The 27,519-nt window shown below is 37.1% G+C and overlaps 1 protein-coding gene across 1 annotated transcript in view; it reads right to left on the bottom strand.

Annotated features, from left to right (window-relative positions):
• The window catches only part of PRMT3 (protein arginine methyltransferase 3), a 153,162-nt gene that overhangs the window by 74,821 nt on the left and 50,822 nt on the right, over window positions 1-27,519 (bottom strand). The window lies entirely within an intron of this gene.

The following is a 27,519-nucleotide window of genomic DNA, read 5'->3' as shown; positions in this document are numbered from 1 at the left end:
TTCAATTCCACAATTCCTTGAGTTTCAAATTTTCTCTCGCTCCATCCCCTTCCCCCCCTCCATGACAGCATACAATCAAGTATAAGATCTGCAGATATTTTCACATCAGATATTAGTCAGGTTATAAAGAAGGATTGAATCAGATGGAATCAACAATGGGAAAGAGGAAACAATACCAAACAAGAAAAAAGAAAAAGATCAGGTAGTTTGCTTAAATCTGGATTCAAATTCATTTCTTTCTAATTCTTTCTCGGGATGTAGACATCTCTCTCCATTATGAGTTTTTTGGGGTTGACTTACAACCCTGCATTTCTAAGAAGAGTCAAGTCTATCAAAGTTAGCGATCAAACATACTTGTGTCTATAATCGTGTACAAATTTCTCCTGGTTTAATCGTGTACGTATAAGCCTCTCCAGGTAAATATGAAGTTCATCTGCTCCTCGTTTCTTGTAGCAAAACAGTATTCCATTACATTCATATAGCACAACTTGTTGAGCCATTCCCCAATTGATGGGCACCCCCTTAATTTCCAATTCTTTGTCCTCACAAAAAGAGCTGCTGTAAATATTTTTGTACATATGGGTCTTCCTCCCACTTCTATGATCTCTTTGAGATACAATCCTAGAAGTGGTATTGCTGGGTCAAAGGGGATGAAACTATTTATAGCCCTTTGGGCATAATGCTAGATTGCTCTCCAGAATGGTTAGATCAGTTCACAACTCCACCAGCAATGCATTAGTGTTCCAATTTGTCCACATCCTCTCCAACATTTGTCATTTTCCTGTTTTGTCATCTTAGCCGATCTGACTGGTGAGATGTGGTACCCCAGAGTTGTTTTGATTTGCATTTCTATAATCAATAGTGATTTAGAACATTTTTTCATATAATTATAGATATCTTTAATTTCTTCCTCTGAAAACTGCCTGTTCATATCCTTTGACCATTTATCAATTGGGGAATGACCTGTATTCTTATAGATTTGACTCAATTCAATATATATTTTAGAAATGAGTCCTTTATCTGAGACATTGGTTGTAACAATTCTTTTCCAATTCCCCACTTCCCTTTTAATCTTGGTTACACTGGCTTTGTTTGTACAGAACCTTTTCTTTTTTTTCTTCAAATACTTTATTAACTTCTGATTTAAATCATTAATTTCTGCCTGATTTTGAGTTACAAATTTTCTCCCTGTTTTTCTCCTACCCACTACCACAGAATAGCAGTCCCACAGGCTATCCACTCCTTCAATCTGCTCTCTCCCATATCTTCCCCTGTACCCCCTTAGACTTTTTCAGTAGGGCATGGTAGATCTCCATGCCCCAGTGCCTGTATATCTTCTTTCTCAATTACATGTAAGACAGTATTAATAATAGTGAATACATATATCTATATATATATATGCATATATATGTAATTTTAAACATCTGATTTTAAATCTTTGAAGTCCAGATTCATTCCCTTCCTCCCTTGTCACTCACCCTTACTGGGAAGATAAGCAGTTCAGCATAGGTTGTACATGTGTAGCTAATGCAAAACATTAACACAGAAGATATATTGTAAAAGGCTGACTATATTTCCCTCCCTCCTATCCCACCTCCCACTTGTTCTATTCTCTACTTTGATCCCGTTGCTTTTCAAAAGTGAGTGCTTCCAATTTCCCTCCCCTCCAGCCTGCCCTCCCTTCCCTCATCCCCCCTCTTATTCCCTTTCCCCTACTCTCCTGTAGGGCGAGATACCCTATTTAGTGTGTATTTTATTCCTTCCCCGAGCCAAATTCAGTGAGAATAATAATTTAAAAAATACCCTTTTGCCTTCCTATTCTTCCCCTCCATTACCCTTCCCCTCCATTACCCGTTACCCTTGCCTCTTCTTTGAGATAGTTTACCCCATTCTGTCTCTCCCCATCTCTTCTCATTATATTCCTCTCATCTCTTAATTTCCCCTTTTAAGTATCATCCCTTCCTATTAAATTGGTCCTGTGCCCTCTATCTATATATACCTGTAAGCATATATACACACACTTACGTATGTATCCATATGCCTGTATATCCTCCGATATAGACATATATATTCCCTTCAACTATTTTCATACTGAGAAAAGTTTCATCAGTTACAATTATTGTTTTTCCATGTAGGAATGTTAATCGTTCAACTTTGATAAGTTCCTTATGATTTCTTTTCACTGTTTACCTTCTTAAGCTTCTCTTGCTTCTTGTATCAGAATGTCACACTGCACTGACCTCTCACTTTGTCCTTAACATCTTTGTGTTGATAAATCTGGAAATGGCCACAGCTGCTGGTGATCTGGAGTCCTTCCTGCCAGTGGCTGGTCAGGCCCGCCCTGGGGCTAAAGCCTCTGACTCACAGGGACCTGGGCTTGACTCCCAGAGTGCTGTGCTGGCCGATTCCTGCCGGCCTGCCAGGATGCCCTCAGTGGGCGGTTAGCTTCTGTGTCATTTTGTGGGTTCTGCAGCTGCACAGTTTGTTCTGAGTGCCCTTTTTCCATGGATTGGGGAGGGTGGAAGCCGGAGCCGGGCGGAGGTCTTGCTTCTACTCTGCCATCTTGACTCCGTCCCCCAACATTCCTTAATTTGAACAGTATTCCACCAAGAAAAATCCTGGGGACATTTTCTGTCCTATTGGTCCATAGCTGATGGACTATCAACTTTAATGAATATTCTTATTTTCTCCCTACACCTGGGTTTTCATATAATTTCTATTTTCATTAATGTCAATATCTGCCTTTGTGTACACTTTATGAGCATAAAAGGATGTAATTTCCTTATAAAAATGAAATTAGATCCTACTGAAAACTAAATACTGAAACATTTGCAACAAACTATAAATGTCTACACATTAACATTTTCCTAAAGATTTGGAAGGTTTGGAATATACAATGATACGACAGGTATATTTTTTCATAATAGACATGGTTTAGTTGGGAACTTGCTTTTTGGTTTAATTGTATAGAGAATTTCTCCTGTGTAGACCTGGATTTTAAAATTAACACACATACTATTTATACAGAACCAGTATAAATGACTTTATTGGAAGATAAATTAATATAACTAATAAAAAAAATATGAACAGGCCAAAGGCCTCTTACAGGCTGTGCTAAAGGGCACTGTCCTTTCCCTCAACTTTCCACTTAGCTACACTTGATTTTATCACAGTACTATATTCTCCTCACCATGATATAACATCCTTTAAGTTACTGGGAAATGTCCTTGGTTCTGAATCAAGTCATTTATTACTGATATCACAAAGCTTTGCTCTGTGTGCCATGCTCATCTGTAGTGTAATTTAGAATGTAATTTCACAGGCTGCTGCTTCACCTGTAGGGGTGCCATCTGGAAAGAGAATTATACCTGACATTTACCCCCATAATGCTCTAGGGGTATTCTTCCTTCCAAATAAGCAACCTTTACATTTTTAGAAAAATCTTGGATTTACATCTTCAGAATTAATTACTGGGAAGGGAACATATTGCACTAAATCTGGGAGTAGATTATACCTTTCCAGCAGTTTTATTACAGGTTGAAGTGAGAGAAAAGGAAATCAAAGTGGTAAAGAAAGGATGGATGTCCATCTTAACCAAGTACTCTTCTCTGAGATATATGAATGATATGGAAAACGTTCATGGTCTATGGAATAAGCTGCTTCTTTTTGCATCATGATTCATTCCATTTAAATTTTTTTATACTCAAATAAGTGATTTACTGAGATTTTTTCCAAAAAACAAATACTGACGACCCCAAAATGGTTCATACATAAGATTAATAATTCAAAGTCTAAGTGATACTTAAATCAATATTTCACGATGAGGAAACAACTATTACTTACAATAATTGATTGGGGAAGAAAATGCCTACCAACCCAAAACTAATTTGTGAGAGGCATAACCATGCAGTGTATTGAGAGGCAGCCTTAGAGTCAAGGATACATGAGTTTTAAAGTCCTGCTTCTGACACAAAGCAGGTCTGTGGGCCCAGTCAAATCATATCACTTGTCAAAGCCACAGGTGATGAACATAAAAATTACATATCTTAAAGTTACAAAGCAGGCATTTTATGTCAGTAATCTGATTTGCCTATATGAATATTTCACATTTTTATTCAAAATTTAGTTTCTATTCACTTTTCTAATTTACTGGGTTACATTTTGCCTTATAATTTCTCTGTATTTTCACTCAGATTTCTTCACACCAAATAATTAAGAAGTTCAAGAATTAGAACTAAGGTAATTGACAATGTTTAACCACTCAATGGATTTCCTTCTGAAATATCTTTTGCAGTGCTATTTCATAAAAAATGGGCAAGAAAATAATTTAACTATGAATAATAACTTCGATTTTCTAATGCAAAGGCAACGGAAAATATGATTTGGGGGGTAGAGTGGAGGTAATTTAAGTTTTTCAAAAATTCTTAAAGATGTTCCTCCTAGAGGAAATGAGCCACATACACGGTTCCAGCATTGCTTGGATTGTTAAACTCTAAGATCTCCAGGGCAAGGACCAGGAAAACTATTTACCAATTACAAACAATATTAATCATATTTGAAGCTCAATTTGTAGATCTTATGGGGATAAAACATCAAATATTTAAAAAGCAATGATCATCAGACATATAAAAATGTGATGGATCTATGATCTTCCCAGAGTGAGCATTTCCCCCTACTGCTACTGATAATAACCCATTCATGCATTCTTATTCTGTGTGATCCTTATAGATACTTAATATATATGTGTATACACACACACACACACACACACACATACACATATCTGATCTCAGCAGTTTGGATATTTCCTCCAATAATGCAGATTGCAACCTATCTCTCTGTCTGCCAATCCTATTCAACTTCCGGTCCATGTCTGACAATAAGTTCACCAATGAGGGTCTATCAATATGCTGGGGGCTTCCTTTTCCTCTGATCATTTTATCTATGCTATATAACCAGTCCATTTTCTTTTTCCATCATACCCAATGATAGTCTTGACCCTCATATGCTGTGCTGTGCTCATCCTCACCATGTGCCTCTCCACTGTTCTCTATGTCCTATTCATTTTGAATTTTTCCCAGGCTCTTGATTTCCGTATTTTGCAGCCACATAACAATACTGGTAGAATACTGGTATGCTAGAAGACAGGACTTTCTTTCCATGGGAAATTTAGCATCATTAAAGGTGCATTGCAATTTCCTGACAACAATGCAACCCACATTCCTATTTAACTCTGGTCCCAACTTGTCCATTTGTACTGTCTGTCCCAGACAGTTGATGGTCAAGTTCTATAAGTAGTTTATTCAATTGCCTTTTATAGTCTTGGTTCAAGGTATTCTCCATACAGTTTTCTTTCCCTTGTGGATGGGCAAGTAAAATGCTGGAGAACATAAGCAGCTCTTCCAGAAGGCTCTGCAATGTTATGGGGCTTTATGCAACCAGTATAAGGTCATGTACAAACAGGAGTCTCTGAAGGACCTTGCCCTTCACGGGGAATTCCTCTTCAACATGGACTCTACACTGGAGTTGTTTCATCACAGTGGCAAATACTTTTAACAAGCATACATCCCTGATTTATGCGCTGCCTGATATTTATGACCAGAGACTTCACTGAAAAATGATTTTTCTCTTATATCTTTTAAGGAGTTTTTTCCAAACATTCCTACAAATTTTTCATAAAGGAGTTACCCAATGAAACTTTTGTGGCAGGGAGAAGCCTAGGCACATTGAACATACTGTGTAAATTCTCAAGCTTCTACATCTCCCAAACTGGTTTTTGAGGATAGTTTAAGTATTACTAATGAAAGAGAGCTCACTACTTTACACAGCTGAGTAATCTAGTTTCCAAAGTTCTAATTGTTAAGAGTTGTTTTTCCCCTTATGTTGAGTACCTTGTACCTTTCACTCACTACACCTAGTTCTCCCTTATGGAGTTACTCAGAAAAAATTTAATCTTTCTTCTTCATTAAAAGACTTCAAGGGGCAGCTAGGTGGCACAGTGAATAGAGCACCAGTCCTGGAGTCAGGAGGACCTGAGTTCAAATCCAGCCTCAGGCACTTAACCCTTACTAGCTGTGTGACTTTGGGCAAGTCACTTAACCCCAACTGCCCTTCCCTTCCCCCTCCAAAAATAAAAATAAAAAAAGACTTCAAACCTTTGAACACAGTCATAACTTCTCTTCCTAAGTCTTCTATTCTCTAGCCTAAACATCTGCAGTTCATGCAACCATTTCTCAAATAACAATAGTTATTTTTTAGTTTTAGGTGCCTCACCATTCTGTTTTTCTCTGAGACCCAACAAATGGTTAATTTTTGCATACTATGTAACACACTATACTGTATCCCCAAAAATATATTGAGTCTGTGTTAAGAGCCTAGTTAAAATTTTAACATTATGTCTACAGCATTCCTCTACTCTATCAATCTAATAACCCCTAACAAAGAAGAAGACTAAGTTAAGTTTGGTATGACTTCTTGTTCTTGGAAAATACAGGCCTTAGTCTTATAACTCATTTTCCAAGCACCCAAAAATATACATTTTGAAAATTCAATCTAGAACGTTGTCAAGGAATGAGGGAAAGAGATAGATAGTTGGTCTCTAGTTTATAAAAACTTTTTTTGAAAACCACAACGACATTTGCCCATCTGCAGGACTGTCTCACATCTCCCATTCTTTGATACTTGCAAGTTATCAATAATAGCCACTAGACAATCATAACTGCAAGGTTCTCTCTGCAGCTTGTGATATAATCCACCCAGGCTGAGTGATCTGAACCTGACAGGTGAGCAAAAAGATCCCACGCTGCAGTACACTTCTACAATCTGCCAAAATACTCTCCCATAAAGAAACATCTATGAAAAAATACTGTGAATTGTAAAAATGTAGGTGGGACTTGCAAAACAGATATAAATTAGGAGCTCGATATCTGACAAACAGGATGTTTTCAGAAAAACCTGGGGAGGCTTATATGAACTAATGTAATATGAAGTGAATAGAACCAGGAGACCACTATGTACAGTGACATCAACACTGTAAGGATGATCAACTACGAAAGATTTTCCTATTCTAAGCAATTACAGCGATCTAAGACAATTCCAAAGGACCCTTGATGAAAAATACTATGTATCTCTAGAGGGAAAACCGATAAACTCTAAATGCAGACTGAAGCATACTTTAAAGAATTTTTTTATTTTTATTGTTTTATTTTGTTGTTTTCTTTTGCAACATGGCTAATAAAGAAATACTTTGCATGTCTTCACATACATAACAGATATCAAGTTGATTGCTTTCTCAGGGAGTAGGAACTATTTGGAGAGATACAATTTGGAACTCATAATTTTTTAAAAATGATTATTAAAAATTTTTTACACATAATTGGGAAATATTTAACAAAATATGTATCTTTTAAAAGGAGCTCATCATTGACATTATAATTTGATTTAGAAATCACATAAGTATAGAGTTGGAAAGGACCTCTGCGGTCATCTAGTGCAACTTCTTACCTGAAAAGGAACAAGATTTCAATAACCAGTCTCTGCCTGAAGATCTCCAACAAATAGAAACAGAAACCCACTATATCCAAAGGCAGCCCATTTCACTTTTGGCTCTAATTACTCCCTTAGAGAAAGCTCATCCACTTTTTTTTTCTTTTTTTAAGTTAGCAAGCATTAAAAAGAATTAATCTCTCTCTTTTACTATTCCCTCCACCCCCACTCATACAGAGAATATTAAGTAAAAAAAAATATAAAGTCTTCATTACATAGCTGCATAATCTGGCAAAACAAATTCTCACATCAGCCATATCCAAAAATATGTCTTTGTTAATTTTTAAATTCACCACCTCCCTGTCAGATGCTGAGCAGCCTATTTCATCCTGCATTCTTTGTTCTTGTGGTTTATCACTGCGTCGATGAGAGTTCTAAAGTCTTTCCAAGTTTTTTTTGCTCTATAAGATTTTCACTGTATAACGTGTTCTAGTTTTGCTCACTTTGCTCTACATCAACTTATAGTGGTCTTTCCAGTTTCCTCTGAAACTGTCCACTTTAGCTTTCATCCATTTTTACAATTTCAGCTCTAATTTTTACACCACAGTGCCTGTCCTTCAGTCTCCACCTCAATCTACAATTGAAGATTCCACTCTGTGACCCTGAGCTTGACTTATCCTGCCTTATCTCAGTTCTACTGTGATACTTCCAGTTATCTACCTCCCCATTATAGGCTCTGATTAAAATGAAGGTATCAACTCTTAGACTATGGAGGCTCTGATAGGTAAGCTTTGTTTTATCTTGCCCAATGTCAGGCCCACCACTAAATCACCTTCTCTTACCCTTTCCCAACGCTACCTCTAAGAACACTAACATTCCTGGGAAGGACATGACGATCAAATGTCCCATGACACTAATCATCAAATACTCTGACTTTTCTGTCAAAAAACTCTCCTCTCTGGCCATTACTCCCCTCTACGTATTATTTTCTCTTACTAGACTATAAGATCCTTGAGGACAGGGTCTGTGTTATTTGCTTCTAATTGTATTCCCTCAGCTTAGTACAGTGCCTTGAATATAGTGAGTACTTTATAAACCATTTGGATGACTCAAGTATTTACTTTGAGTCCAAACTTCTCTTTGAATTACAGCTCCTCAGCTTTCTCATTTGTAAAATGGGGATAATAATAACACCTACTAGGAAAGGACTGAAAACTAAATGAGTTGATAGAGCTAAAGCACACTATAAATGATCTATTACATAATTTCAAATTGCCTATAGGAAGTGCTACCTAAATGTTCCAGTATCAAACCAAATTAAATATATATGTATATATGTATACATACATATATATGAAATTTGAACTCATCCTATTCCCTCTACTTACAAATCACCAGCTCCTGCTCTAGTACCTTCAATCTTTGTCCTTCTATTTCCGATGCTTTGCTCAGATTCAAATAATGAAATGGATATGTGATCTTAAGTATTCAGAAGTTCCTTTCAATGATTCAAATGCAACCCATCTATACCTTCCCATCATGGAGGACTCTCACCCACATACACTTGAAAATTTACCACAGGGGCTCAACACAACATGTTAGGAACCAGCCATGCACCTACAATCCCTCATTTTTGCCATGTAAACAGCCCATCTTTTCTTCCTATCACATAATTCCTTAATGACATTTTCTACTTTTGTTTTTTGGAATTCTTTATTGTTTGGTTATAAATTATTCAGTCAACAAACATTTATTAATGTGCCAGGCCCTGTACTAAGCACTGGGAATATACAGAAAGGCACAAGATAGTCTCTATCTTGAGAAGTTCACAATCTGATAAGGGAGACAACAATCAAATAAATATGCAAAAACAAGGGATCTACAATATAAATAGGAAATAATTACAGGGATTAAGAGGGATTGAGGGAATTATACCAGGAATGTAGGGATGGATTAACATAAAGAAACCTATTAACATAATTGATTATATTGATAAAAAAGTTTTTAAAAAGTTATTTGATTTTATCAACAGATGCAGAAAAAGCTTTTGATAAAATACAACATTCATTCCTATTTAAAATACTTGAAAGCACAGATATGAATGGATTTTTCCGTAAAATGATAAGAAGCACATACCTAAAACCATCAGCAAGCATTATTTGTAATGAGGATAAGCTAGAAGCCTTCCAAGTAAGATAAAGAGTGAAACAAGGATGCCCATCACCATCAATATTATTCAATACTGTATTAGAAATGCTAGCAATAAAAGAAAAAGAAACTGGAGGAAATCAGAATAGGCAAATAAGGTAATAAAGTTATCTCTTTTTGTAGGTGATATAACAACATACTTGGAAAATTCTGGAGATTCAACTAAAAAAGTTAGTTGAAACAATTAATGATTTCTAGCAGAAATACCAGAATATTTCTAGCAGAGTAGCAGAATATAAACCCATATAAATCATCAGCATCTCTACATGTCACCAGCAAAAACCCTGTAAGAAGAGACAGTTAAGAGCTATTTCATTTAATTAAGAGCTATTTCATTTAAAACAACTGTAGACAGTATAAAATACACAGGAAATACATGAATATAACAACACTTTTTACACAAATAACGTCAGATTTAAATAACTGGAGAAATATTCATCGTTGTGGGTGGGCAGGGCCAACATAATAAAAATGACAACCCTACCTAAACTATTCTACTTATTCAATGACACTGCAATTAAATTACCAAAAAATTATTTAACTGACCTGGAAAAAATAACAAAATTCATTTAGAAGAATAAAAGATCAAAAATATCAAAGGGATTAATGAGGGGGAAAATGCAAAAGAGGCTTAGATATTAAACTACATTATATGGCAATAATTATCAAAACTATCTGGTACTGGCTAAGAACTAGAAAGTTGGATCAGTGAAACAAAGTGGACATAAAATATATAGTAGTAAATGATTATAGTAGCCCTCATGTTTGACTAATGTAAAGATTTAAGCTTTCAGGATAAGAATTCACTATTTGGTAAAAAAAAAAAACTGTTGGGAAAACTATGAAGTAATCTGGCAACAACTGGATATAGACCAATATCTTCTATCATTTACCAAGATAATGTCAAAATGGATATATGACCTAGATATAATAGGAGAAATAATAGGAGAAATTATAGGAAAATTAGAAGAACATGGGACATCTTACCTATAAATACTTATGGATCAGAGAAGAATTTATGAATAAGATATAGAGAGCATTGTGAAATGTAAAATGGATAATTTTGATTATATTAAACTTAAAAAGTTTTGTACAAACAAAACAAAAACAGTCAAAATCAGAAGGAAAGCAGAAAATTGGGGGAAGGGGAGGAATTTTAGACAGTTTTTCATATAAAAGTCTTGTATCTCAAATACATAGAGAACTTTTATCAAATTTATATGAATGAATCAAGGATATGAACAGGCAGTTTTTTGATAGTCTTATGAAAAGATGCTCTAAATCATTACTGATTACAGAAATGCAAATTAAAACAATCTTGAGATATCATTTTACATCTATCAGATTGGCTAAAATAATTGAGGAGATGGCAACAAATTTTGGAAGGGATGTAGAAAAATTGGGACACCTTCACTGTTTGTGGAACTGTGAACTAATCCAACCATTTTGGAGAGCAATCTGGAATTATGTCCAAAAGAATTATAAAAGTTATAAAATTATGTCCAAACAGTTCTTTGCCACTTTGCCTTTGACCTAGCAATACCACTATTAGGTCTGTTTTCCAAGGTGATAAGGGAATAAAGGAAAAAAACTTTATGGGTTCTAAAATATTTTATAGCAACTCTCTTTGTGGTGGCAAAGAACAGGAAATTGAGGGGATGTCCATCAATTGGTGAATGGCTAAACAAACTGTGGTATAGAATTGTAATGGAATAATACTACTATGCTTTAAGAAATAATGAACTAGTTTAGAAAAACTATGAAAAGAGGCGGCTAGGTGGTGCAGTGAATAGAGCACGGGCCTTGGAGTCAGGAGGACCTGAGTTCAAATCTGGCCTCAGACACTTACACACAAAAATTAGCCATGTGACCTTGGGCAAGTCACTTAACCCCAATTGCCCTCCCCCCCAAAAAAAAGAAAAACTATGAAAAGACTTGTATGAAATAATGAAGAGTGAATGAGTAGAACAAAGATTGCATTGTATATAGTAATAGCAGTAAAATTCCAAGAACCACTGTGAACAACTAAGTCATTTGCAAATATTCAAATCAACTACAAAGAACCTATGGAGGACATTGTTATCCACCTCCAGAGAAAGAAGAGATAAAGAGAAATATGTATAGTATTGTTTCACATAGACATACTTATGAGTATCTATTGGTGGCCTTCTCTAGGGCAGGATAAGGAGAGTAAAAAAAAAATTTAAATGCTCAGCAGGAACAAAAGAAAACTCAAAAGGAAGTATAGAAAAACAAAGTAGCTTTGAAAACAATGTGTAGTATTTATCACATAGGTTTTTTCTGCTCTAAATTTTTATTTATTTTAATTTTTTTTTTTTGGTTACATTTTAGGTCCCAAAGTGTCTCTCTCTTTCCCTCCCTATCTTGCACTAGGAAAAGGCCACAATATAATGCAGATTAATAAATACATGTAAAACCATACTATGCGTACTTCTATTAATCAGTTCTTTCTCTAGAGGGGGATACTATCCTCCTTCCTAGGTCCTTTATAGCTGATTGAGTACTGATAATAATCAGAATAACTTGGTTGTTCACAATTATTCTTCAAATAATGTTGCTATTGCTGTATACTACATTCTCTTGGTTCTGCTCACTTTACTTTTCATTATTTCATGCAAGTCTTTCCTTGTTTTTCTAAAACCAACCAGTTCATCATTTCTTACCATGCAGTAATATTCCAACACAATCTTTTATTACAACTTGTTTAGCCATTCCCTAATTAATGGACATTCCCTCAATTTCTAGTTCTTTAACACTACAAAGAGAGCTGCTATAAATAGTTTAGAACATATAGATTCTTTTCCTTTTACCCTGATCACCTTGGGAAATCATATCTAATAGTGGTATCGCTGGGTCAATGGGTATACACAATTTTATAACTCTTTGGGCATAATTTCAGATTGTTCTCCAAAATGGGCAGATAAGTTCACAAATCTACTAACAATGTATTAATGTTCCAATTTTTCCACATTCTCTCAATACTTGTCATTTTCCTCTTCTATCATTCTAGCCAATCTGACAGGTGTGAGATACCTCAAGTTGTTTCAATATGCTTGTGTTAATTTGCATTTCTCTAATAATGATTAAGAGCATTTTCTCGTATATATTAAACACAACATATATCATAGTTTTTTCAAAAAGTAAACAGTGTGAAATGGAGAACAGAATAAAAGTATGGCAGGGGACTGAGAAAGCATTTTAAATGTTATACCCGTGGCTGACTCCAACCAGGCTAGGAACTGACAGAATTACAGTTTATTCCTTCTTCTCCCAGACCCAAATATCTCATCCATTACTAAGTCCTAACCTAGTCTTCTTTCACATTCCCATAGAAGACCTAATCACCTCATTCCTAAACACAACAACCTCCTACTTCTTGTATGTCTTCGTCCAGTACAGAGATTCTTAACCATTTTTTGCGTCATGGACCATTTTGTAAATCTGGTGAAGCCTACAGGCCCCTTATCAGAATAATGTTCCTAAATACATAAAACAAAATACAAAGAATTACAAAGGAAACCAATCACGTAGAAATTCAATTCTCAAAATATTAGAGAAAAAAGTTCATGGGCTTCACTTAAAAAACCTCTGCTCTAGTATGTGCCTTTTCCCTTCCATTTTGCAAAATGCCATTTATGTTAATCTTTCTGAAATGACTCTGTCATTTCTTGGCTCAAAAATTACTACAATATGAGCTTCATGAGGTGAAGGGTTGTATAAATTCTTTGTTATCTATAGCTCTCCCAGTGTCTAGCACAGTCCTCTGTACCTAACAGGTACTTAATATTTTTTGAAACTGATTTATAGCTTTATCACTGATCATTAAAAACAAACATACAAAACAACTTCTAATCCCCTAACTGGTTAACCTCAAATTACATTTTTTGCAAACAAATATACTTTCTTGCCTCTGTGCCTTCATACCTGCCATTTCCCTTGCTTAAAAGACCTATTCCAGTCCTTGATAATTACTTTATCCAATTAAAGCTCAGCTCAAATTCTACCTTTTCTATGCGATCTTATATTATCTCCACTTAGAAGTGATCTGGGCTTTCTCTTCTACCCATTATTAGCTATATCATTTGTATACTGCTTGACACCACAGTTATATGTGTGCTTTTGTCTCAATAGATTTTAAGCTCTTGGAAGTAAAGGACTACATCATATATTTCTTTGAGCCATTTTGCCTGATTGGAATAGTATAGAAAAAGGGAGTAATGAAAAAGGTTGGAAAAAAGGAAAAAGAAGGAAAAGCACCAAAAATTGGTTAAGGGATCAAATAGCTTTTGGCTAAAGATGGAAGTCCTTTATCCTCTAGCTTTACTATACAATATAAAATTTGAAAAAGAAAACGAAAGGCCTAGTTAGGACATGTTCATGCTATGAAGAAAATTGTTTCAATTATAGAGTTAAGGAAACTTCTAATATAATGTGCCACATCTCACATTTTGGAATGCACGACTAAAGTTGGATGTCATATTACTTGACTTTAGAGATTCTATTATGTCAGAATTAATTCAAAAACACATAAAGGAAACAATTTATTATGTGCATTTCAAGGCCAAATACCTTAAAAAAAAGAAACTAATTCTATTTGTATTCATACCCTACTGTGAACTTAAGTAAATAGATGGGGAGTAATCCTAAAAGCAAAGTTTAATAGCTGAAATGTGATATGAACTATTAAAAACGCAAATCAAACACATCCAGACATATCCACAGGACTCTATGTGAGTTTAGAGGGTGATTATATCACCACTTCAAAACAGAACTAGAAGTTTTTGAGGCAAAAAATTCAGAACTTATCAAATACAAAATTCACTTTGATAATCTACCTATTTACACATTCAAGCACCAATAAGACTCACCTTCTTTCTCTCTGAGATTCTATATGCAAACACCAATCCTCCATATACACTCTATTTATTCCTGGCAATAGGTAGAGAGATAAAAGTTGAAGGTATATCAGAAAATTCTTCTATGATATATTTCTGTTCTCTCTACAAAGGAGAATGATCTCCAGATGGGTAAGGATGGAACAATAACTGTTAACAAGGAAGTAAATCTCAAGAAAGGAATTAGTAAGAGTTGCCCTCCCTCAATGACTTCAAGTTTCCATCACAAGCTGCTAAAAGGTTACTTAGATATGATTGCTGAATTGCTGTTCAGGCAATCTGAAAACCAGAAATAAGACACAGCACTGGAGATGAGGAAATACGACCCAAATTTTCAGAAAAGAAAAGATGATCATTTTAAATTATAATCCATGATCCTGACAATTTAATTCCTGGTAAAATTCTAGAAATTACTTTAAAAGGGATGGCTCATGAGTCTTAAGAACAGGAAGGGGCAGCTAAGTGGCACAGTGGATAGAGCACTGAGCCTGGAGTAAGGAGTCCTAAGTTCAAATCTGGCATCTGACATTTACTAACTGTGACTGTGGGCAAGTCACTTAACCCTGTCTGCCTCAGTTCCTCACCTATAAAATAAGCTGGAGAAAGAAATGGCAAACCACGCCAGCATCTTTGACAAAAAATAAACCCAGACGGAACTGGATATGACTGGAACAAAAAACAAGAAGAAGGAGACAGTATGAGGCATTTTGTTTTTAGCTGGATTTAGACAGATGGTATAACAGATAAAAATGCTGGACCTTGAGTCAGGAAGAGCGGAGTTCAAATTTTAACTCATATATTTTATTAGCTGTGTGACTCTGGACAAGTCACCTCTGCTTTGTCTCACTGCCTTGTCTATATGACTGCTTGCTGAGTTCCCAGATGATACAAAATTGAGAAGCATATCTAATACACTAGATTACAAAATTGGTATCCATAAAAGTCCTGAAAGGTTAAAATGGTAGGACAAAGTTAACATGATGAAGTTCAATATGGCTAAGTACAATTTCTTTTATTTGGTCTAAAAAAAAAATCAACTAAACTTACAGAATGGGGGAGAAATAGGTAAATATAGGGAAAAGATGTTGGAGTTATAGTCACTGAATGCAAGGTGACTGAATCAACAGTGAGTTGAGGCAGCAAAAAAGGTAATGAAGTCTTAAACTTTGTTACTAGTATAGTGGCCACAAAGAGAAATGACAGCCCCTGAAGTACAAGATCCAGATGGGATATGTCATATTTTCTTCTAGTTTTATGTACCACGCTTTAAAAAGAACACTGATAATAGGAGCATGCTCAGAGAAATCAAAATGGTGAGGGAATGAGTTTAAAGAAATGCAAATATTTAGCTTAGAAGAAAAGAATCACTAGAGATATAGCAATGGTTTAAAACATCTCAAGTATTCTTAAATGATCTTGTTCAGTGTGTGTCTAGAGGACAGAACTGTTGTCACGAGTTCCTGAACCCCTAACAAAGGCATGCCCACAGGAACAGCAAAGGATTTAGAAAAGTGTCATAGGGAGTGAAATTGTCATTTATCCTGTAACTCAGAGTCTCCACTGCATAGCACTTGGGTCCATTCTGTACCCAAGATCTCAAAAAGCTTTTAGCAGACCTCAGTACAAAAGACTCTCCCCAGATAAGCACACAATACAGAAAAACCAGAACACGGACACATAATGAAAGCCACCCTAGTAACCAGCTTGATGTGAAATAACATGTTTGGAGTCACAGAATGTTGGGTACAGCAGGAATGGATTTGTTTTACATCAGCTGAGAGGGTTCCCTTTTAAGAAAAGATAGGCGGTCATCTGTGACATCTCTGTGATCCTGTGTTCCAACTTTGAAGATGGCAAAGGCAGAAAAAGTGATAACTACTTTAATTATAACCTTTGAATTCTTTATTACACATGAAGTTATTTCTATTCCATTTTATGGTCCATGATGGTTTCAATGTATTCATATGCTAAGCCTGAATCACTAGAATGACATTAAGAAAGACCTGACCTGAGATATTTGATAAGTTTGGAGCATAATGACTTAGAGGTTCTCATGGTTGAATGGGAAGGGAGAGGTTAAAAAGAAAAAAGGTGAACTAAAAGGTGAGATACAGGAGTGAGAAACTCTGTGACTACAGCAATGTTAGGCTCATATGGAAAGCCCTGTCAATGAGATAAGGAGGGGGCCCTCACTGAGCTGTAGGAGTAGTCCAATATGCTTAAGGAGCTTGGCAGGGAAAGAAAATGTACAGTCAGTTCTGCTGTAAAACTTGTTTTGAAAATATGAATTTGTGAATGTGAAAATGTGAAGTGATAGGGAACAATTTGAGCATAATGTGAATTTCAAGTTTGCTTAGGCTTATATAAAATCTCATCCATGAGAAAGAGGGAGAATGCAGGGAACTGCCCAACTTCACAATAACTCACCAACTGCAATCCTCCCAATGCCTGTCTCACAAAGAATGTCAGGTCTTTCCCAAAGTAAAGCTCCATATTTATCATTTCTCTTCCAGTACATTCAGAGCTGTGGTTTGCAGAGGAGGGCTGGTGCACATACTTTCTCTCCTTTCTTCTCCCAGGGTTGAAGCCCCTGAGCCTCCAAGCTGCACCTGCAAGCAACTGGGACCATCCTCTTATCCAATGACTGCCTCAACTGCCGCCACTATTTATTAATCATTCAACCAATATAAAACTAAGTTGTCATTTTTTATTAGGTTTCTACCTTTTTTTTAATGTGTCACTAAGTTTTTGAATGTTATTCCCCAATACAATTTTTCTTATAAAATTTGTGGTTTTCATTGAGATTTTGCAAAGGAACCCATATCTCATGCTATAGCAGGACTATTTCAAGAATCAGTATCCCCAAGCTCTTACTGATGGTTTTAGAAAAGCTGGATCAACAGCGTAAGGAAAATGAAAGTAAAATGTCTTTGTACAGTGACTAGAGAAAGACATAAACACCTCTTCGGACCAATAGCCTACGAATGGGAAGTACTCTGCTGACAGAGAGCTCCCACTGGAGAATGTGTTGAATTCTGATAAGATTAGGGCTTTAAGAGATGGAAAACAGAGTGGGCCTGAGGACGAGATTTGGGAAATGCTGCTGAGGGTAAAAAAGCTTTTGGTTTGCCCTATTACTGCCCCCTAGAAGGTAACTTCCTTCGTGGGGAATCAGAGGGTGAGGTTTCCAAAACCAAGGAATTTAGAAGACTATGAGAGAAGTTTCAACAGCAACCCTGTGATTTATTAGAAGTCCTCTCCTCCGTGGGTTTTCATGCCTCTCTCCTGGCTCTCCTCCTGTCTGTCTATACACCGTTTCTCAGGTTCCTCTGCTAGTTCTTCCTCCACGTCACATCTTCCTAACGCAGGTCCTCCTTTAATTTTTTTTCTATACTGCCTCGTTTGGTTATTTCATCAGCTCCCAGAAGTTCAAGGTTGTCCCACAAGGATCTGTCCTGGGACCTCTTCTATTTTTTACCCATACTACTTATTTTTCCCCCAAACCCTCCCCTCTTCTGAATTTTCCTATTACTGTCCATTTTGCCACCATCCTTTTGGTCACCCAGACTTACAAACTAGGTGTCATTCTTTTTTTTTAAACATTTAAAAAAATTTTTTTTTGCTTTTTTTATTTTGGAGGGGTAGGGGAGGGCGATTGGGGTTAAGTGACTTGCCCAAGGTCACACGGCTAGTAAGTGTCAAGTGTCTGAGGCTGCATTTGAACCCAGGTCCTCCTGACTCGAGGGTTGATGCTCTATTTACTGCACCACCTAGTCACCCCTGTCATTCTTAACATATGCAACATTGCCACGTACTGTTGCTTCTATCTTAATCTCTTTTTTAAGCCTCCTTCTCTCCTCTGGCACTGCTGTCTCCCTGGTGTAGGTCCACCTTACACCTGGACCATGGCAACAGCCAGCTAGTTGGTCTCCCTGACTCAAGTCTCCTTAGTTCAATCTATCCTCTAGTCACAGGATGCCAAAGTAATTTTTCTCAAATGTGGCTCTGACCATGTCCCTCATTTACTCAGCAAACTCCTCTTAATAACTTCACTTATCTAAAACATTCCCAAATGTTGCTTCTGCTTTCACAACATTTCTCATATATGTCCCCTTCTCCTCCCTCATAGAGATACCATCCTAGTCCAGACCTTCGTGACTTCTTGCCTGGATTACTGTAACAGCCTTCTGACTGGTCTTTTGCAATCTCTCCTCACTCCAATCCATCTTCTCTTCTTTCTAAATCATAAGTCTGACTGAGTCAACCCCTGCTGAATGATCTCCAATGGCTGAAACATTAGACAGCATTGTGCCCTTCTGTATACAGTGGCTGTCACACAGTAAGCTCTTAATTAGTGCTTCTTGACTGATCCACTGATAAGGTAACCTTATTGTTAAGTGAGGGAATGGTCAAAACTGCAGAGTTCCATTGTTTGGGAGAATTCAGAGATTTGATTTTGCTATGACAGTGAGACACCCTGCAAGAGTGTCTCTTTTTACATGGTTAAGATGGGGAGTTGACCAAAAAGATGAATTTTCTTTGCAGTTGGTTTTCCAACTGAAGTCAACAAGGGAATGAAATCCCTGTGTTTGGTGAACTGAATTTAAGTCTTGACCCCACTCCTATTACTACTTTTCATCAAGAACGATCAGATTCTGCCTCTTACTCAACTATTAAATCAGTAGGGGTAGATCAACTAGTAAATTAAAGCACCCTCTTTTTCCCCATTAGAATATAAACAATTAATGACCATGATTCCAAAGGACCATTTAAGAAGTATGCTGTCCACCACCTGGAAGAGAAGTGATGGACTCAGAGTGCAGAATAAGAGTTGTTTTTTGGACCCAGCCAGTGTGGGGATTTGTTTGGTTTGACTATATATATTTTCCTTTCACTATATTATTACATACATAAGTATATTAACAATACATACTTGCTACAAAGGTTTTGATTTTCTTTATTTTCCAATTGGAAAAAATAGAAGGGAAGAAAAATATTTTTATTAATGATTGAAGAATATTTAAAAAAATTAAAAATAAGTAGCTCCTGTGTTTGCATTTTAAAGATTTCACTCTACTCTGACCTGGAGTTTTTAAATGTTTTATCTGTTTTAATCAGACAAGATCCACCTTCTCACCTGCAACTCACCACTGATAATACAAGAAAAACAAAACTCAGGCGGCTAGGTGGCGCAATGAATAGAGCACCGGCCCTGGAGTCAGGAACACCTGAGTTCAAATCCAGCCTCAGACACTTAACACAAAAACTAGCTGTGTGACCTTGGGCAAGTCACTTAACCACAATTACCCAGCCTTCCCCCCTCTGAAAAGCAAAAAAAGCCAAAAACAAAAACAAAAAAACCTCATTGTGAATATGTATAGTCAACAAAAACAAATATCCCCATTAGTCAAGTTCAAAATATACTTTGTCTTATTCCTATCCTGAGTCTCTATCACGAAGTAGGTAAAATGTTTCATCATTAGTCCTCTGGAATCTGGATTGGCCATTATGCCAATAAGAGTTTTGCACTATATCACATTTATAAACAATAACTTTTTCATTCTCTAATTTATGGACATCCCCCTCATACTCCCATCCTTTCCAAACTCAAGACATTTTTTAAAAATATTCTTAGACTTAGGACGGATCCCTTAATTTATCCTCCTTATTCTTCCCCCTGTCCCCTTCTCTCCTTTCCTTCCTATTTTCCTATCAAAATAAATGGATTTCTGTACCTATATGTACATGTGTATGTATTTTTTCTTCTTTTGACTATAAATTCTGGTCTTTTCATCATGGATGCTTAAAAGTCCCATTTTTACAAATTTAAAATTTAATTTTAAAAATCCATTTAGAGGTCTATTTTTTACCCTGAAGTTTTATATTCAAGTTTGCTGGGTATGCTGTTTTTGGTTGTAAGCTTTTATCTCAAGCCTTTTGGAATATATTACAACCTTCTCTCTCTTTTAATGCAGTTGCAGCATAATCCTGTGTAATTCCAATTCTGGTTTCTTTGTATGTGAACCCTCTCCAGCTGTCTGCAATATTTGTGTATGAGTTTGTCTCTTCTATTTCTTTGCCCACAGTATCTCTTAATTGTTACTGCTGTTTACAGTTTTCTCTGATGCAGTCCTCCTACCTCTTCCCACGCTCAAAGACTTCAAATCTATTGATCAGGGTATGGGCAGGCTTCTCTTAGCCACTGCTGACTTCTGTGTATCTTTTTATTTTGCAGGTCTGGAATGGATGGAGATGCTTACTTCCACTCCAGTGCAGTTTCATTTGGGTTCATCTTTTGCTCTTTGTTGTGTGGGAGAACAGAGGTTCTCTAAATTCCTTCTCTGTCTTCAGATGTAATTATATATAGTGGTGACACCTGGGGTGGCCAGCTCCTTGGACTGTCTTGTCACAGTCAGGGTCAGCTGAGAACATAAGGGAAGGATGAATTGTAGGGGGGTTTAAAGGGTTTGGAAAACCCTTTAAAGTGAGTGGGAGAGTGAATAAATTAAGAAGGTTTAAAAGAACTGTCTTCCTGCAGTGAGGGCTCACTTGGGATTTTGCTAAATTTGTAATGGACCCAGTCAGCATAGTTTGGTGATTTTCTACACCTTCTCTTAACAGTATGTGAATAGAAACAAAAGATGAAGACTGGCAAGGTATGACTGGTAACAGGATGAGGAAAGGCGCTCAAGTGTTAAGAACAGCCTAGAACTGTTCAACTGCTTCATTAAGGGGCAAGATGGGAAAGAGAGTAAGTACAGTACTGCTAGTACAGTGGATGGCGCAGAAAAGAAATGAAGGGTTTAGGCTTTGGAGGTCATGGTGAGGAAAAAAAATCCAAAAACGCAGGTTAGAAGTCCCAAAGCAGAGGGGGAAAGGAGATATACTGGCAGCTAAGAATATCAGAAAAGCTTCATATAAAAATGGCACTTGATGGATAATGGAAGAAATACCCCATGTGACAAACAGTGAGAATGTCAGTTTAAACTGAATTGTAGACTATAGAAAGGGAAGCAAAAGTAATGTATAATAAATTTCAGGTTATTTCATGGGGGGGAATCACTTTTCACATGAGTTGAATTAGATGGCTTCTGAGGTTCATTTCAATTGCAAAATTAGAATATATATATAATAGATGTGTACATACGTATAAACAACAAAAAAAAAGGGGCAGCTAGGTGGTACAGTGAATGGAGCGCCGGCCCTGGATTCAGGAGGACCTGAGTTCAGGTCCAGCCTCAGACACTTAACACAAGAACTAGCCGGGTGCCCTTGGGCAAGTCACTTAACCCCAACTGCCCTCCAAAAAGCAAAAAAAAATTAAATAAAAAAAAATTTAAAAAACAACAAAAATAATTGCCCACAATTATCTATGGGGTTTTGAATGATTACATACAACTAAATAACATATCTCTAAAATGTCAAAATCAATTACACTATAGCAAGTTCTGATTATTATTTTTAAATAAGGCTATTAAATATTCTAATAAAAACATTTTTCAAGAAAACATTTATTTCACATCCAAAGGAATATAACAATAGTCTGATTTTTTTTTCTTCCCAGCAATATGTTCCCAGAAATCAAGCTGAAAAGCAGAATGAAGAAAAGGAGATATTCTCAATTTCTACAACTATCAGGAAAAAAAGTAAAATTGATCAGCTAGTCTGCAGTTGCCCTTGTTACCACTAGATGGCAGACTCATATCACCTGGATTCACTTGGAGTAAAGGGTTCAATTTTTCAGAGACAGGCCATTGATGGAAATGAAGGCTGCAGCAGAAAAAAATCAAAAATAGTTCCATTTTTGTAGAACTGAGGTAGACAAATAAGGTGTGGACCGTCCCTAAAGCTGATCTTCTGATATACAGACTTAGCAATCACTACCATGGACTGATCAAATTTTTGTGGTATAAGTAAATTCCTTATTATAGAATTCTTGCTTACCAAAAGAAGGAATAATACTAATATTTGGTATTAAGTAAAGTAAAAATCTAACTTATCCAAACTTTAAAGTAAAATAGAGGAGGAAATGGTGAATAATTTAGAGATGCAGATGATTTTTAATAATATTAAAATATCAGCATTTATAGTAGGAAGAAATTAATATATATCTAAACCTTCTCCTAAGTGATTTATACAAATGTAAATACCCTTACGACCAGAAACTCTCACAAATATCAATTTCCTATACTACCCTTTTTTCCTCCTCTTTCATTACCAAACACCCAGAAAATATATTCTATATTAAATATCTGGTTTCCATCTTCAGTTTTCTACCGTTTTCTCAAAAGATGCTAATTACCTACTAATCAACAGATCTAAAGTCCCCTATTCTCCCTCTGCCCTGCTCCCACTCCATCCAATGTCAGTCCCTTTCTCAATATTGACCTTTCTTCATTTTATATTTTTTATCACTCCTTCATTTTCAACTATTAAATTCAATAGCAAAAAAAAAAAATTCTTAAGGGTTTACTAAGTTAAATGCACTGTGGTGAATGTCGGAGATAAAAGACAAAAAAATGGGCGGCCAGGTGGCACTGCGAGTAAGAGCACCGTCCCCAGTGTCGGGATGACCTGGGAATCTAACCCAGGCTCAGACACTTAGCACCCACCCAGAAACACCTGGCCGTGTAACCTTGAGCAAGTTACTTAACCCAATTGCTTAGGGGAGGCCAGGTGGCTCAGTGAGTAAGAGCATCAGCCCCAGTGTTGGGATGACCTGGAATCAAATCCGGGCTCCAATATTTAGCACCACGCCCAGAAATAACTGGCCATTGTAACCTTGAGCAAGTTACTTAACCCCAATTGCTTTAAAAAAAAAAAATACCAAAAAATACTCCCTGCACTCATTAGATAACATTCTATTTGGAGCAGTAGACAAGAGCGTCAGGCCTGTAGTCAGGAAGATTCAGCTTCCTAAATTAAAATTTGACCTCAGACACTTACTAGCTGTGTGGCCCTCAGAAAGTCACTTAACTCTGCTTCCTTCAGTTCCTCATCTGTAAAATAAGCTAGATAAGGACATGGTAAACCACTCCAGTTCTCTTTGCCAAGAAAATCCCAGATGGGACCATGAAGAGTCAGAAGACTAAACAACAACAATATACATGAAACTGAAGGAGAGCGAAAGCACTAACAACTAAAGGGTTAACTGCCTTTGCCTCCACAACCTTACACACATTCCCCTTCTCTCCACTCTATTTCAGATGAGACCTCCAGTACCTCTTGCTTCAGCTATTTTAATGGTCTTCATTACTGGTCCTCCTCTTCTTCAAACCATCCTTCACACACTTGCTAAAAGCATTCCTAAGGCAAAGATCTGACTGCATCATACTCTTCTCCAGGAAGGTTCAGTGACTCTATTCTCTTCAGGACAAACTCCGAACTCATGGCTAGGCTTCACCAGCTCACTCTAGCTCCCTTGTCAGTCTTATTCCCATTACTTCCTTTTATACAATCTACACTGGAGTCAAACTAGAGTATCAGCTGTCCTCAGAGCTTGACATTCCATCTGTGCCTTTCACAATCTTAACTGTCTTTCAGGGTTCACTCAGAAAACATTTCTTCAGAGAAGGATTGTCTGTTCCTCCCTCCAGATAAAAAGATTCTCTCACTCTTCAAAAATCCCTAGAGCACAGTCTAGATTGCTTCCCCTCTTTTCTCCATTGTGAACAGTCAGAGCAAGCTCTTCTTAATTATTGAGATTTTCTTGAGGCTTTTTATAATGCTCGGAGCAATACATGCAAAATAGTATTTGAAAGCTTAACATCGATTTTCTCATCTATTGAATAGCGACAACAACTAATTCAACAACCATCTCACAGGATTATGGTGAGGAAAGGCCTCTGGTAACAAAATGCATATAAATGGGAGTTGCCATATTTTTTGTGCTGGCAAAGAACTGAAAACAATAAGACACCCATTAATTGGGGGAAGACTCAAGAAACTGTGACATGTAAATGTAATGAAATATTACCATGCTGTGAGCAATGATGAATGTGAAGAACACCAAGAAGCATGGGAAGACTTACTTAAACTGATGCAAAGTGAAGCAAAGACAAGAAAACAATATAGAGGGGGTGGAGCCAAGATGGCAGCATAGAAGCAGGAAATTCCATGAACTCCCCCAACGACTACCTCAAATACTATAAAACATGACTCTAAACGAATTTTAGAGCTACAGAACCCATGCAGAGACGGAGAGAATAAATCTCCCACTGAAAGCAGCCTGGCAGGCCGACAGGAAGTATCCATCACAGCTTGCTGGGAGCAGAGCACAGTCTCGTGTGAACCACGCGGTTCTGGCCTCAGGGCAGCCCCTACCAACAGCTGCTGGAGCAGACTTCAGGAGAGTGAATCACCAGCAGCTGTGGTGGTTTCCTGACTTCTCAACCCATACACACCAAAGAGCAAGTAAAAGGTCAGGTGAGAACTCTGTTGGAAAGGAAGGGCATGGTCTAGCCCCTATCCCTGGAGTAAGAGGTGGCAGAGTTGTGTTGGCTGCAGCTGCTGCCCCTCTTGGATGCCTCCAGAGCTCGTGGCCTGCAGATGGTAGGGGGACCAAGGGACCATCCAAAGGGTAATCGCTCTTGCTTTAACCTGCTTGGATCTGGATCACTGTCTTGGGTGGAGATACTGGGGTATGAGGCCAGTGGGCCAGAGCTTGTGGGGGCTGCAGGGAGAGCACCCTCCTAATAGCTCTGGCAGCTGCAAAAACCTCAGTGATTTGGGGCAAAGCTCTCCTCTCCAGAAGCAGAGTTCTATGGTGGCAAAAAGCTCAAAAGACAAGTAATTGGCAACATGAACAAGCAGAGGAAGCAGAGCAATCAAACCTCAGATTCCTTTTTTGGGACAAAAAGGATCAAAGCAAGGAACAGGAGGGAGACAACGAAGTCAGAACTCCTGCACCAAAAGCTTCCAAGAAAAATATGAACTGATTACACGCCGTGGAGGAGCTCAAGAAGGATTTTGAAAATCAAGTAAGAGAAGCATAGTAAAAATCAGGAAGAGAAATGAGAATAATGCAAGAAAATCATGAAAAGAGGGTCAACAACCTGAGTGAAGAAAATAACACCTTAAAAAATAGACTAACTCAAATGGCTAAAGAGGCCCAAAAAGCCAATGAGGAGAAGAATGCTTTAAAAAGTCAAGTTTGCTAGATGGAAAAGGAATTTCAAAAGCTCACTGAAGAGAATCATTCTTTCAGAATTAGATTGGAGCAAATGGAAGTTAATGATTTTATGAGAAATCAAGATGCTGTTAAACAGATCAAAACAAATAAAAAATAGAAGGCAATGTGAAATATCTCATTGGAAAAACCACTGACCTGGAAAATAGATCAAGGAGAGATAATTTAAAAATTATTCGGGTACCTGAAAGCCATGATCAAAAAATAAGAACCTAGATAGCATTCTTCAAGAAATTCTCAAGGAAAATTTCCCTGATATTCCAGAACCAGAGGGCAAAATAGAAATTGAAAGAATTCACTGATCACCTCCTGAAAAAGATCCCCTGAGGTGGCTAAGTTGCACAGTGAATAGAGCACCAGATGTGGAGTCAGGAGGACCTGAGTTCAAATCCAGCCTCAGACACTTGACACACTTACTAGCCGTGTGACTTTGGGCAAGTCACTTAACCCCAACTGCCCTCCAAAAAGCCAAAAAAAAGAAAAGAAAGAAAGAAAAAGATACCCAAAAGAAAACTCCTGGGAATATTATAGCCAAATTCCAGAGTTCCCAGGTCAAGGAGAAAATACTGCAAGCATTCAGGAAGAAAAAAGAATATTGTGGAAACACAATCAGGATAACACAAGACCTAGCAGCTTATACATTAAGGGAATCGAAGGGCTTGGAATATGATATTCCAGAGGTCAAAGAAGCTAGAATTAAAACCGAGAATCACCTACCCATCAAAACTGAGTATAATCTTTCAGGGATGAAATAGAGGACTTTCAAGCATTCTTGATGAAAAAAAACAGAGTTGAATAGAAAATATGATGTTCAAATACAAGAAGCAAGAGAAGGTAAACAGGGAAAAGAAATCATAAGGAACTTATTAAAGTTGAACTATTTACATTCCTTCATGGAAAAACAACAATTGTAACTCATGAGACTTTTCTCAGTATGAGAATAGTTGAAGGGAATATATATGTGTGTGTGTATACATATATGTATACACACATATATATGTTTATATAGGAAGGTATACGCATGTGCACATGTATACATAGACAAAGGGCACAGGATCAGTTGAATACAAAGAGATAATATGTAAAAAATTAAATTAAGAGATGAGAGAGCAATATAATGAGAGGAGATAGGGATAGACAGAACAGGACAAATTATCCCATATAAAAGAGGCAAGAGAAAACTTACGATGGAGGGGAAGGACAGGAAGGCAAAAGGGAATGGGTCAAATTTACTCTCATTGAATTTGGCTTAAGGAGGGAATGATGTACACACTTAATTGCGTATCTTAACCTATAGGAAAGTAGGGGGAAGGGGATAAGAAGGGGGATGACAGAAGGGAGGGCAGATTAGTAGGGAGGGTAGTTAGAAGCACACGGTTTTGAAAAGGGATAGGGTCAAAGTAGAAAACAGAATAAGTGGGGGGTGGGACAGGATAGAGGGTAATATAGTCAGTCTTGCACGATATATCTACTAAGGAAATGTTTTACGTAACTACACATGTACGACCTATAATGAACTGCTTATCTTTCCAGTAGGTGTGGGTGATGAGGGAAGAAGGGAAAGAATCTGGAAATCAGGGGTGGCCAGGTAGCAGAGCGAGTAAGAGTACCGGCCCCAGATTCGGGATGACCTGGGATTGAATCCAGGCTCAGATACTTACCACCACACCTAGAAATAACTGGCTGTGTAACCTTGAGCAAGTTACTTAACCCCAATTGCTT

This window comes from Petaurus breviceps, unplaced genomic scaffold (assembly GCF_028583685.1).
Source record: "Petaurus breviceps papuanus isolate PSGF00001 unplaced genomic scaffold, PetGlider_PUasm1.0 188, whole genome shotgun sequence".
NCBI lineage: Eukaryota > Metazoa > Chordata > Mammalia > Diprotodontia > Petauridae > Petaurus > Petaurus breviceps.
This window is presented reverse-complemented; position numbering and strand designations above follow the sequence as displayed.